The sequence below is a fragment of the Corvus kubaryi genome, unplaced genomic scaffold (assembly GCF_017639235.1).
Source record: "Corvus kubaryi isolate FWS band 111438036 unplaced genomic scaffold, C.kubaryi_AGA036_p1.0 37302, whole genome shotgun sequence".
In the NCBI taxonomy this organism is placed as follows: Eukaryota; Metazoa; Chordata; class Aves; order Passeriformes; family Corvidae; genus Corvus; species Corvus kubaryi.
In genome coordinates, this window is record NW_024581095.1 from 1,351,994 (window position 1) to 1,366,793 (window position 14,800).

General features: G+C 38.7%; 1 protein-coding gene across 4 annotated transcripts in view; it reads right to left on the bottom strand.

Moving 5' to 3' along the window:
- The window catches only part of FER (FER tyrosine kinase), a 161,458-nt gene extending 146,864 nt beyond the window's left edge, over positions 1–14,594 (bottom strand). The window contains exons 1-2 of one of the 4 annotated variants that reach the window (XM_042028047.1): positions 14,451–14,594; positions 1,699–1,810 (exon numbers count right to left, since the gene is read on the bottom strand). The gene's annotated coding sequence lies outside the window, so the exon portion shown is untranslated. Of the gene's footprint in view, positions 1–1,698; positions 1,811–11,135; positions 11,865–14,450 lie in introns of those variants that run through there. The other 3 variants (XM_042028046.1, XM_042028049.1, XM_042028052.1) reach the window with 3 other exon arrangements.
- Positions 14,595–14,800: the final 206 nt, after the last annotated feature.

Consider the following 14,800-nt stretch of genomic DNA (forward strand, 5'->3'; position numbering starts at 1 on the left):
TTATCTCTTTTTCCACATGTGAACAAAGTTTGCATAATTTGACATGCCAGTGAAGTTTCAAACAGAATTCTAGCACATTTTGTAAAAGCAGTAAAATACTAGTACCATGAGTAAAATACTATACCATGAGTTTAAGCTATTTTTTTTTTTTTTTGAAATCTAAGACAGATATAGACATATAGAGGTAGATATAGAAAAAAAAAAACTACTGGACATGTAAATTAGTCAAAAAAATATTTAAGCTTAGGAGTCAAATATGTTTGACAGTCAATTCCAAGAAAGTAGGCCTTACTTTCTTTAAAGTGTTATGCTCAAAACAATCAACTAATCATTCACAGGAAGTACACATTGAATGTACATTTAATAATATAGTGTGAATGAGCAACCAGATCTCAAACTGTTCTAAATTTAAGCAGAGTTACTGAAGACAATTTACAACTTCTCTCAGCCACCAACACAGTGGTGCAGTCAGATTCCAAACAAACCTGTGTTAAATTTTATCAGCCTAACAGTAAGAAACTTCAATGGTAGTCACATAATCCTTCAATAATGTAACACTCCCCTCAGGAAATAAAGCCAATATTCCAGTTAGTCATGTTCCTGGATTCCAGCAGCATTCTTTTCCTGAAGAAAATAGTTTCAATAACCAATCTACATTTAATTTAAGAATTGCAATCTATCTGTGACATATGAAAGTGGCCACGCCATGTCAGACCAAAGGTCCTGTGTGTGACACTGACTGAAACGAAATGAGCAAGCAAGAAGAGAACACGTACAACACAACACTTTCAAAAGATGCTCTCCCTACACTTACAACAACTGGTGCTTTCTGCTACATATTGCCATCATTACATCCAAGGTTGTGACTGGTAATCTTATAATAATGATGGATCTACACACATCAGCTGGAACTTGTGGTTTCACAGTACCAGTGACAAGGCAGGCAACTAAAAAAACCACAAACCCAGAAAGCACACCTTGCCCCCAGCTAAACTCAGAACAGGAAAGCACAGCGCAGATCTGGCTTCTCTCACTCTTCATATGCTGTCTATGAATTTAGATTGCTCCTAAATCTGCATAGGCTCCAAATCACAGAGAATACAGAATGCCCTTTATTTTGCAAATACTTCCTACAAACATTAAAAAAAAGCACGTCAAAATCAGAAAAGAAAGAGGATTTGGATTCAGAAGACAAATCCTCAAAATCAAGACTTCTGTACTGATCTAAAAGCATTTTTACAACACATTATCAATTTGTTAGATAGTCTTTCTCAATTTTTCAATGTGAGGCTTACAGTAGCTACATTCCATTAAAATAATGAAATAAATCAATTCTTAGCTATCCATCCCCATCTTAAATAAAAATTAGACATTCACACAATTGACATTTCTGTTAGCATAGACTCTATTCCTGGAATGCACAAGACCATGAAACCCAAAACACATGTTTTACCTACCATTTGTTTAAACTAACCAAATATTCAGATGATCATCTTTGTATGCATGGATACGGTGTATACAACAAACCAGCAAAATTAATCATTCCCCAAAGCTTTTGTCAACAATAAACACTTGAAGTGGTAACAAAAGCTAGTCTGATTATTTCAAAGCTGATTTGAAATGCTGGTCCACTCCAAGCAAAGCAGGCAGCTGATTTTCAGGAAGGCTCTTCTGCAAAGCATAACTTAGCTCAGATACCTTAGAAGTTTTCCTCCAGAAATGTCCTTTAGTACAGTTTTCCTATGTCAGCAGCTACTTCCTCTGATTTTCACTTTCTGAAATACACTTGTTTTTTTCTTTTCTGGGGACTCTGTGAAAGAAAAAAATAGCAAACTTGTTTTTACTATTTCAGCATTTTCAAACACATTGCAAAATTTCAAACACATTGCAAAATTCAAAATTGCCCCGCATTTTCAGATTATTACCAGGAGCCAGCCGCTTTTTTTTAAAAAAAAAGATAAAGTTTAACTGAAAGAAAAGAGCAGACTTCTCAAAGTATACACATAATTTTGAGTGAAGAAATAATTTTGCCTCTACACATGCAAGAGAAGATTTTTTTTAAGTTCTTGGCATTTCTTATGACAAGAGTATTGTAGCTGAAAAATTAGACAATTTTATTTATTTATGAACATTGCCCTTGGTAAAACAGAAACAGAAGTCCATTAACCAGGAAAATGAAGGCCTGGAAGGCCAAAGTTTGTTATATGAAAGATGAAGTTAGTAGTGCTGTTTTCATAAAGTTGAACACGACAAGTGGCAACATGAGAAAGGAATCACTCAAGACACATAAATTTCTTATATGGCTCTAACTACTCTAATATCTAGAAAAGTAAGAGGTCAAGAAGTTAGGATGACTAGCAGGACCAAAATTTCAAGTTGTAACTCTGGACTGCAATTTAGGTGAAGCAAACTGACACAGAAGGTTTTGATGGTTTATATTAAGAAAAAAAGTATATAAAATATAAAAAATGGTAAGGAACGAGCTTTGCATACAGCTTACAAGTGCAAGGTATACTGTAAAATCTACATGTGGACTCATGAGAAGCATTCACTCACAATCTCATGCTAGAATGTCCAACTTTAGATGAGACATTCCATAACAGTTTAGCATTGCCCTTATAAGAAAAACACACAAAGCAAAACTGAAAGAAAGACACGGTGCGTAAGGCTGAAGAAAGCAAAACTATTTTCAAAATCTCCATTATTTAAAACAAAGCACTGATCACAGACATGTTTATAAAATCTTATGAAGGGATAGGCTTAGTTCACATTTAAGCAGGCATTATTTAGTATTCCTTTCTGGTTACTTAGTGACGTTCAAGAAACAAAGAACTGCCTAATATAAATACAAAATTTCTATTCTCCATGACCAAAAATAGAAAAGATTGAGCGATGCTAACATTCAGTCACCGCAAAGGAACAGCAGCTATGCAAGCAGATACAAAAGGAGAAAAAAAAAAAGCAGGAGATTATAAACATTATAAAATTCATCAATTTTCTAAAAAAACAGATATAAAATCATTTGTTCCAAAGTTTCAAAGCCCTAGGGAAAGTCTTCACCAGCAAAAAGGTACAAGCAGGAGCAAACATTAGAGTCAATTTGGCTCCAGTCTTTCTAACACAAATACAAACCAGGTGGAAACACCAGACTGTCGCTGGACAGGAACACAAGTCCTAATCCACATTCAAGCGGGACTCGTGAAAGTAGAACAAACACCACCATCAGCACCTGGGCACATTCAAGTTTCAAGCAGATGTTAAGAATTGTATGTGGTAAAATGAAGCCCTTAAAAAAATTCCATTTATCAAATGAAACAATAGATTGGAGCCACTTCAACCCAAAAAAGTTCTATCTTCTGCTCCCTGCACACAAACAGTGAACATAATTTTTTCTTTTTAAAGAATTACTCTACCACGTATTTTATAGTGCAGAATTTTGTTTGTCAGTACAAAAATTAAATGCAAACCCAACTTTTCTTTAGAATTCCAGTTACCACTGACTTTGTACCTATGTGCAATTTTTCATCTGCACACAGGTCATTAGTAGAACTTAAAGCAGGTAATACAAGTCCAATGCTGGTCTAATTGATAGGCATAGACTAGCTAGTACAGGAAAGCGTAATAAAAGCTTTCCAGTGAACTGCACAGCCATCTGTCAGAGGGCAATAAAATCTCACAAAATTTCCACTGCCATTTCTGAGCTCAAACATAGCAGACTCTGATAGTTACAGACATCTTGCTACCTCAATGCAATCATCCCCTAGATAATGAAGACATAAGAGACAGATTTATAAGAAGATAAATTCAGAGCAGAAAACCTAGATGACCTGTTGTTTTCTGAAATTACTACCAAGACAGTTAAGGCCAATTTCCAATCAGATCCTCTTTAGATTTAGGATATACAAGGCATTTTCTAAAAACGAAGCATCAGAGAAGCAATTAAAAATATCAAATTAATAGTAAAAATTCACCAGAGTCAGATGCTATTGAGCCAAAGCACTGAAGCGTCAGCTATCAAATTTCCAAATTATTAATTCTGCAAAAACTTAGGCTTAAGGTGAGCTAAGCAAAGAGGAATCACGAGTGGAAAAAGATCAATTTTTTTTCAGAGCTGACAAGGCAATCAGAAGAAGCACAACACACTCTGACTTCAGTAGTGCACAATGTGGTTAAAACCATACCTAAGAATCTGTAGATAGACTAGAATAATTCAAAAGAAAAAAAATCCAATGCAGCTTTTGCAGAGCAAAATCAAGTTTCAGAACTTGAAGAGTTCTGTGAAGGAATCAAGGATCCTGTGGAAGAAGGTGTTGAAAGTGGGAAGTTTCTGCTGATGTCTCTGATAGGAAGCTGCTAGAGAACTGAAGATCTTGCAGGGTAAGACTCAAGAGACAAAGACTGACAGAGGAGAGAGCTCAGAAGCCTCACCATAATCTGTGCCAGGACTGGGCTGCTCTTCAGAATGGTTACCTGCCTATGCGTCATTACAGAAGCATCTGTGCTTTATACAAAATTACTATGATTAATCAAAACTGACAAATCGTTACAAAATTCGTAGAACTTCAGAACTCTAAGCAGCAAGAATAGAAAACAGCAGATGAAGTCACGTGTCAATAAATGCAACATTAATAGACTGGTAGGAGCTATTTAATATCATTACCAGAAAAAGTTGCAGTAGTCTCTGAACACATACCTTCAAAAACATTTGTTCAGCACTTTCAAGTGGTCAGGTTAGAAACCACCCAGAATATCAGTCTATTTTTTAATGAGGGGAAGGGAAAATGTAATATGTTCTTATGCTGCTGATACATTAGTGGTATTACTATATGTTCAAGTTCTTCTAGCTCATGAAAACCATAAAGCACCAAAAAAGGTATAGATAATATTGATCATAGTGTGGAGCAGCTTACACACAGAGAAAGTAAAGAGAATTTTTTAGCTCACAAAACAGGTAAGAATGACATGTCTAAGATCAAATTACACCAAAAGAAAAAAATCATCGTGGCACAAAGTGATATGGTATGTCAGATGCCTGAAATGTTTTCCAGAAGAACTTGAGAACATCAAAAGAAATTTCTAAAAAGTTGCTCTTATGTACCTCTTTGGCTAGTAAATAATTAAATGAGATAATTCAATGCCTAAAGACACTTCTGAGACCATGAAACAAAGAAGTACAGAATAATTATAAAAATTCATTAAAAAAACACAGATCTTAGAACAGCAAGAATTCCATCTCAAGATGTGTCTAAACTGTAAAAGCAGAACAGGAACTATTACTCTGCATTTGTGCCAACAGCACAAATCTTATCCCTTATCTGACAGTAGCAAGTATTGAGCTACATGGATTTCACTTGGTCATGTGCAAACATCCTCAAACAGTGCATTCTCATTCTCTTATCCCTGCAGCTGTAGGAAGACCATGCTTTTCCCTAGCAGCTCCTGCAGCTGTGATGTTATTAAAAAGACGTGCAAATAAGAAGCAGTGGGCTTCATCAAAGAATGCGATTTACACTTGTCAGCAGTCCAAAAAAAAAAAAAAAAGGCAGAAAGAAGTCCAAAAAACCAGCTCCCAGATTCTCTGCCTAGCATCACAAGTCACAATTCTGATTTTTTTCAATCTTTCATTTTAAATCATTTTCTAAACCACTGCTATCCTCTAAACATCCCCCAACTGGTCTCCACCTCACTTAAGAAGTCAGAAGCTAAAATGGTGGGGTACTCTAGGACCAACCAACTCTGAGAAGAACAGAGATCAGTTCAAATTACTTTCGAGCTCCTTGCCCAAGTGATTACCCTCTTCCAAACAACATTATAATATATCCTTATTTGTTAGTTATCCAAAAATTCATGTTCTCCACAGAACTTCATCTTCGTATTTCTTCCCCTACCACACATCCATTCTGTCCAGCCTACAGCCAGCCAGTGAGCTTTCATGCTCACTGACCCCTACTTTGTTCCAGATGACATCTCCCATTTGCCAAGACTATTCTAAACAGTAATCTCATTCTCCACCACACCTCCAGCTACTTCCCACGGCCTGATAACTTTCTCAGCATGCTCTTTATTGTCTCAGGACTTCTGTGAAAGAATGAGCAAAGGGTAGAGCTGGTATCTGTTAGTGAACCATGCAGTAAGTGCTTTTTGGGTGCAGTTACTCAACTATTTTTGCTTCCACCCAGTAGAAGTTTCTACCTCACAGTCACAGCTAAATAGCAAGACTGAATCTCACCAGGCAGAAAAACAAGAAGATGAAAACAGATGCAAGTTAAGAAGAAAAGAGCTAGTCCAGGTAACACAAGACACATCCTGGCAGTAATGCTTCAAGACTCTTCTGGTGTCTTGGTAACTCTGAAAAAGTGACAAAATAAGCCACACACCCCCCTTTTGCTTTCAAAGGGTAAACACACCTAGTTTCTCATTACCTTTCATGTGTTTGCAAGAAAAAAAAGCTTTCCTTCCTCTATTTTTCCAAGAATTACACTTTCCTTAAATTCAGTTCCAGGATGCAAGGAAAGGCATGGCCTCAATTGAGAGCTCCTGACCAACAAATTTTCACTGAACCCTCAACTCTGCAGTGTTGCAACATGTATCTCCACACTAAATCCTAGAAGAAAAATGGATTCAGCGGGATAAGGCTGCTAAAATTACTATCATGGGGCAGGTACTGCGCATCTCCAGCCTTGTTTACCAATTCTACCAGCTAAAGAAAAGGACTGTTCCAGAATTACAAAGAATTAGATAATGTTAAAATGTCCAAAAATTGGCCACAAAATGAAAACAGAATAAAAAATGCATCAGTGACTCAAGCTTGCTTAAAGTATATATTATATAGTGTATTAAAGAAACTTCTGAGCAAAAAAGAGCAACTAAAGAAAACTAAACTATTGCATTTTCAAGAGATTTCTTGTCTTAGATGACTAGCAAAGGTAGAAACAGCTTCCAGCAAAAGTCAGCACTGAAATTAAAAAGTACCTGTAGTAACCACCTTGCCTAAAGAGTTATTCTATGCACAGTTAACTTATGTCTTTGCTGATTTCTTTTAGATATTTAGATTTCAATTAGATACCAAGTCCTCTAGTCTGAAGGTAGGAAGCAGTCTTCTTTACTTGAAAAAATACCCCAAACCTCTGAAAGTAGTGCTTCAAATCTTGATATCCATCTGTCTCAAGATAAATACATGCTAAGTCACAATGAACACACATAAAATCCACATGCAAACTCTCACTCCCAAGGCTGCCTATGTAAGCATCTCTCCAGGGGAAACAGGATTGAAGAATACTCCTACTGAGGGTCTCTCATCATCACAAAGCTACACCTAAGACTCCTCCCTTAAGACTTCAGGTCCCAAAATTCATCTGGCTGCTACCATTGCACATTTCAACTCAGAAATCCAGAATACTGCTAGAAGCTTCTTCCAGTAGAACTGTATTCACTCTCAAGATTTAAGGGCAGCCATAGAAAAAGATAAATTCACAGCATGTGAAAAACTTTTAAAGGTCCAGAGGCATTTAATTTCTTCCTACAGCCCAATATCAGGCAGAAAATCTCACTTCAGACAGAACAATTAGATAACAAATCTGCCATTAGTCCGTAATATATGACAATACTGGTCTCCTCAGGAGAAGCATAATCTAGTTCCAACTATTTATTGCTCTTTGAAAAGAAATTCAAAGAGCAGTCAGGATGTTTCTTCTTCTTTCCTCCTTCATTATACTAATTACATCCTGGTTCATTAAGCCCTCTACTTAGTTAACTCACTGTTCATTCAGTCTTCTTGAGGTCACTTATTTCCTTGGCATCACTTGGTACCACATTTAATGCACTTTGATTACACACTATTTTGTACAGAAAATACTGGCGATGAGGACCACAGGTCCATGAGAGTCCTGTCTCCTCCCAGCTGCTGATATTCCAGGCCATTACACAGCAGGAAATATAACATACTGTGTGGCTCAGCGAAAGGTGTTGCCTCAAGCCTTTGTTTGCTGTTCCTGAACTGTCTGCTCCTTCCCATGCTCCATATCTTAAAAGATACTGTGACAACTCTCTGTTAAATGGGATACAGTTACTCTCACCAGAAATGGAGATGACTGAACTACGCATTTGTACCTTCTTACATGCTTTAAGTGTGTAACAAATTTCAAATACATATATTCTACAAATATATACCAAAATACATAATGAAACCTACCCATTCTTTCCTTAGTTCCAGTCAGGTTTGTTTGGGTATCATCAGCCATCCTAGTTGTAAAGAACACTCATTCTGAAGGGTATTATTCTCATTTGAAAACGTATGAATGGATCAAGCTTTAATTAACGGATGCTATTATGAACAATTAAGAGTGGTAGAGGTTTAATCTTCCAGGTGTCTGGACATGTGGTCCTGAAGTGCATGTGCATGCTTGGACTCTTCACATGGAAACCGATTTGCATAAGTAAGATTCAGCCTGTCTGATCTTTATTGCAAGAGATTAATATTTTATACGCAGTCTTTCCTTCTGCCTCTCAAAACTATTCTTTCCAGAAATCATACCAGGCAGACAATATTTCATTTAAAAGGACAGTATTCTTTATAACATAGCATCTTTCATAGATAGTCTTCAGAAACAAGTTAGAGATGACAATAATATTACATTGTAGGCAAGGGTTATTTAGCTCTCTCAGAATTCTTGCCTTATTGTACTCCAAGACAGCTGAAGGGAATTTGACTGACTGCATCTTTAAACCTGAAATCCCAACTTAATCTGAGAAAAATTCGGTAGCCGGACACAAGCCATGATACTGTAATGGCCAAATGTTAACTACCATCTGCTTAATCAGAGCTTTGGAAATGGCAGCTTCCCCCTCAAAAGCCCACTGACCACACCCAGGCTGCTAACCCCTACATTCCTCACTTGGGCTCCCCAAGCCTGGATGGGGTGACTTTGGTGATGAAACACTAGAGCACAAGAAATCACCATGTCATGGCCCATCAGACTGATTTTTTGCACAGGGTATGCACTGCATGCTTCCTGGAAACATAAAGCCTTGGGACACACGGCAGACAGGGGGCAGGATACCTCTTGAAGACTGTTCTACAAATCTGCTGCAATGAGCTTCCATATCGTGGCTGAAGCAGAGCCTGGAGAAAACTCCCATCAGCTACGAGCAGGTTTCCTTTCAGAGGGTACCACCTGGCTCCAGAGAAGCAGAGCCAGAACGCAAGCAGCATGGAAAACTACAAGACCATGGAGGAGCACAAGAACTGACTCAACCTGAGAATTTGACCTTGGTAAGAATGGCATATAACTACCTTCTTATACTAAAAAAAAAAAAAAAAGGAGTCATTTAGATAAATCAGATTATCTGGATGCCAATTAAATTAATTAAAACAGTGACTTCAAATTTACTTAACACATCCACTGATGAGACATCTTCCACTCAAATTTCAACATTCACCTAATCCAGAAGGCAGAACTAGGTATTATATAGCTTTCCTCTATCTTTGTTACAGACCCTTTAGAACTGTTTGCTTTTTCAGATACACACATCAGCTGCCAACACTTTTTCCGTATTTGGCAAATCAGGCATTTCCTTTTATCTGGTGAACTTCAGTTTATCAACCATATCATGGAAATTTCAGAAAAGACACTCTCCTTGGGAAGAAATACAGCATCCACAGTCTTGAAATACAACAAATATACCAAAAATAAAAAAGGATGTGTTTTTCTGATTCATGTTTTCTATTTTTTAATCAGTAAAAAGCTGATGCAAAGTTGTATGATTTTCCTTAACACTGCAATTCTCACATTTTGCTGATTGCCTACTTGTTTCAAAAATACCATTTTTACAATGCTTAAACTGTCACATTTTTTTAACTTAACCACTTTGCTTGACTGTACCCCCTTATCTGTACTTCCTGAAACTTAGTTAGAATACAAATGCTATGGGTTATTGTTCTACACGTATGAACATTTCAAAGCAGAAGCCACAACTAGGAAGTCAGATGCTATCTTAAAGACACATGAAACATAGGAAGCTTTAGCGTAACTCTAAAAAGCTGTACTTGAGCAGACACCATAGCAATACACCACAGTGATCATATTTTAACACATTTATACAATTTAACAGTAGATAGAACAAACTTTATGTATTCAAAAATCAAAATTTATCCTATGATGCTACTCCTACTTGTTTATAGGTCTACCAAAGGTGAATTTTGTCATTTACTAGTGCAGCAGCTAACAACCTCCACCAGCTGAGCCATTATTAATAGGTTGTCTGAGTGCTAGAGCACCAAGTATTCAATAAAATAATTCCTGTCTTACTAACTAACCATTAAATCTACGTCCTTTCCAACTCTCTTAAGAAAGAAAACAACTTATAACTGCCACTCTCAATTCCAACAGCACACATTACAAATGTGATGACAAACCATGTAAGATACAATATGCTGTCAATGTATGGAATAAGATTTTCCAAATTTTCTAAAGCAAAACGCTAGGCATAAACAGAACTGGCAAAAAGCAGCAAAGCTGACAAACCAAGTACAAAATTAAGAGATGCACAAAATGAGGATGAAAACCCAAATTCCACCCTCTTTGGAATATGCACTCTGTGATTGTGCAATTACTTTCACAGCCTTTTCTCCAAAAATGCCCAACTCATTTATTAGAGATGATGGAGTGCTCTGAGTATGACTCAGCATTTTGTCAGAGGGGCTCATCTTCACGAGTCTTATCACACTCACTGCTATAATTGTATGTCTCCTGTTTACTAAACAGGCAATTTCAGCGAACAAACGGCTCATGATTAATGCACTTTAACACTGCTCTGGATTTAACTTCTGCTTCTGGCAAAGAGTGCTTACATAATATGCAACAATTCACAAACTTTTCACAGGTTGCCACTACTTACAAGATAACTGATTTTTCACTAGGTCTTAATTATGGTAATTTAGTTTTACACTTAAGCTTAATTTCTTAATGTTTCAGCTCCTCGTACTGAAATAAGTCACTTACAGAATAATGGTATGAAAAAAAAGGTTGTGAGACTCAAGATCAAGTAATGACAATTGCAAGACAGCTGTCTTCAGACCAAGATATGAATGCCATATAGAAAAATGCCAAATACAAGAAAAACCATTTAGTACTTACTCACTAATTATTTTCTTACTAGCTCTTACTAAGAGAGGGTTGCAAGTGGACAACAGTATCGTGCAGGCAATATTGTACAGCATACCTAACAGACAGATTAACAGTGTACACATGATTTTTGTATTTCCCCCTCAACAGCTGACAGTTTCATGCGATTGTCTTAACAGAAAGCTACACCACAGAAAGCTCTCACAGTATACAGTTAGCGCTGTTACTCCACATTCACCCAGTCAACAACCTAAAGGAATGATTTTGTCCATGCAGTAACTGTCTCCTCAATAGAAAACAAGAGCAGCCATTTCAGAAAGCCTAACAAAATACCCTCGTTGCTCAAGGTGCAAGCACTCAACATAAACAAGATTCTAAAGAGCCAACTAGTACTCTCCAAAGATCAGTAATTCTGTGAAACCCATACCCATACATGGGGACAGAAATCAGCCACTGAACTGCAGTAAAGTTATGAGTACAGAGAGTTGTCTCTACAGACTGCTATGACACACATCTGAGTACTGTAAGCAGGTTAATAGGAAACCCAGATATGAAGAAGAAAGTCTGAAATTGCATGTGGTTAAAGCACCTGGCATTTTCAGGTGTAGAAGGCACCAATGCAAGGGAAGCTGGTTACTACAGAACAAACAGCAATCTGAAATCCAAAGTAGAACGATGTCATGAAGTACAGTTCACTCACTCAGACTAAAAACAGCATTAAGCTCTAACTTATTGGGAATTTATTTTTATTATCATCAGGGAAACACACAGGAATTAAAAAATTCCCTACTATTTACTTTTTTTTAATTATTATTATTATTATTAAACTCATTACACTCAAAACCAAACTGAACTCTGCATTTAAACTTGCAGGACAAAATAGAAAAGAATGTAATGGTCACAAATATCATTTCATGCTACAAGTTGACAGCAATCAAAGACTTCCATCCAAGGAAGCTGTCCTACAAGAGAAAAAAAATAATAATCCCAAACACAAAAATAAAAGCCATTTTAGAAGGGCTCTAGGTGTTTTTTACAAATTCTCACCAAAACTTTGTATGTACTGTATGAGACCATACACATAGCTCTTAAAATGAGAGGTAACTATCTTCTCTCAAACCCTGGAAACAAAGCTATGAATTTCACTCATTCGCTGCTGAGAAAAAGTTTCCAAAATAAACCTTTGCAAAGAAATGCTACATTTACCTCACACAAATGTTAAACAGCAGCAACTTTCTTCATATTTTCATGCACAGAATTTTAAATCCTTTAACTCCCTAATGAAATGGTGACTACTCAACAATTCCAAGACTATCTCTACCGTAGAATAAAGCTCTCCACTAAGTTTTTGAAATCCATTTTTACAAGGCAAACACATCAACAATATAATTAGGCCAGTATTAAGTGGGCAGTTTTATCTTAGAATAGGAGCATACACGCAGTTTACTTCCTACTAGAATGCGTTTAGGCTTTCCTGTCTTCTTTTACTGCTTCGTTTCTCCTCCCCCCAGCAAAAAAATCTCTTTTCCTTTTCCTAGACCTACTTCCCACACACTGCAAAAAAACTCCTCCCTGTGAAATAATGACCTCATGCTCCTAGCCCATCTCCTTGTATGGAGCAATTCCGGGAATGCTGCCAGCTCTCTCCGCCTTCAGCCTGACATGGCAAACATACCTTCCTTCATCCTGCTGCTTCCCAGCTGAGGGAACATCGAGGGCAGGCGGCAAGTGGGGAGGGCAGACCAGGCAGGGAGAGGGGGTTTCCCACGGACAAAGAACAGACCACCAGATGCCTGCCCCACTCTCACATCTAACACAACTTCATACCACCAAAGCAGCTCTGCTCTCCACGGCAGGAAGAATGACAATGAGCTCTGAACATTTTAAGTATGGAAATATACATCCCATGTCACCTAACTGCAGTGCAACGCCCGCAGCCAAGCCTGACTTCCCTTGTTATGATCTTAGTTAAATATCCCTAATCTAGTGGAGCAAATGTCACCTCTCCTCCTCTCTTAACAAAGGTCCATCTCACCTTTGCAGCACTAAAGTTCTTTGATACAAAAATTGGCTGGACATCCTGTGGCACACACTTTTACATTATTTTATCTTTTGTTGCTAGTTAGTCTTTAAGCTCTATGTAACAACTTCAGAGGAACTGAAAATTTCTGTTCTCTATATTATTTATCACCTTCTCCAGCCCGTCTTTGCTTTCAAGTATCAGAATTATTTCTACATGATCACTTTATACACTGGCAATCCAAATACCAAGTGACAAAGGATCTTCCTTTGAAAGACTCAGTTGTGACATGAAGTTACAGTTGTAGAAAATCAGGAAAGGTGATGGATAACTGAGCTTTTGCTCAGCTAGTAAGCGACCTTGTACACACGAGACTTGATATCCTCCCTCAAAGAAATATCTCTGAAGTCCAACTCTTCTGGGGCTAACAACTTTAAAATTGTAACAGTACTGACAATTTCTGTCACCACATTAAAAAGGCATTTATAAAATAAGGGAACATACATTAGTCTCACCAACAATAATCATTACTCCATCTGAACCTACGTGTCCATCATCTGCAATTTGCTTTGACTGTGAGCAGATGATGTGTGCATGTCCCACCTCTTTGAGACTCTCAAAGACTAGCACTTACATGTAATAAACTGTAGCAGCAATCTCCTTGTTAGGTATTATTTAGCAAGTAAAATTAACTTATTTTAATACCCGATAAATTTTTTTAGTCAAGAAGTTTCATGCACCACGCCTGGTTTATTTCACACTGCAAGTCTTCAAAGGAATCTGCATTAGAATACAGCAGAGCACCAAAGCCACTTTGAGCCAGTCTGTTTCAAAGCACGGAAAAGTTATTTCACCTACTTGAAAAGCAGTGATGCCCTCCTGCAAAGAGAAAATGAGCTGGCTTGTTTCAAAGGCCTTACAAAACCCTTGGTGTTCACACGGGATGTGTCATTTCAGGGGTGCATGCTCATGTAAAGTCAAACCAAACAGAAACATACACCAATACGAAAAGGGATGTTTAATGCCCTTCAGTGTAATCTATTCTCGAACACCAAATATGTGAGTATTCAGTACCCTTGCAGATACCAAAGTCTTAAACACACAAAGCATTAAAACGCACACGAAAAGCGCCGGGGCAGCTGCACTGAGAAGGCCCCACCGTGCAGGCTTCAACGCTAATGCAGAAGTTAAGGCAGCCGCTGTGTTGTACAGAGCTGTCACGGAGGGACCAAGGAGGGAGAGAACTCAAAAACCCAAACCGACCCCCCCGGCTGTTGCGTTATTGGGCCGCGGGGATGGTCACCCACCACAGCTCCTGGCGGTGGCCGGCGCGTCCTCCCGCTAGTCCCAGCACCTCCAGCCCGCCCGGAGCCCGGGAGAGGAACGACACGCCGGGCAGCCCAGGGCCGAACCCGCCCTTTGCCTCCCCCCGCCCCCGGCCCGGACCTCGGCGGCGACCCGGGGAGGGGGAGGGGGCGGGGGCGCGATCCGCGCCCGCCACGCTGCCCCTGCCCTGCCGGGGCGGAGCCGCCACCGGGCGAGCGGCGCCTCTGACACCTCCCCGCGGGACGCGACCGGGACGCGACCGGATGCGGCCGCCGCCGCCGCCGCCCCGGCGCAGCGAAGCGCAAGCGGCGCCGCTGCCCGTCCCGCCCCT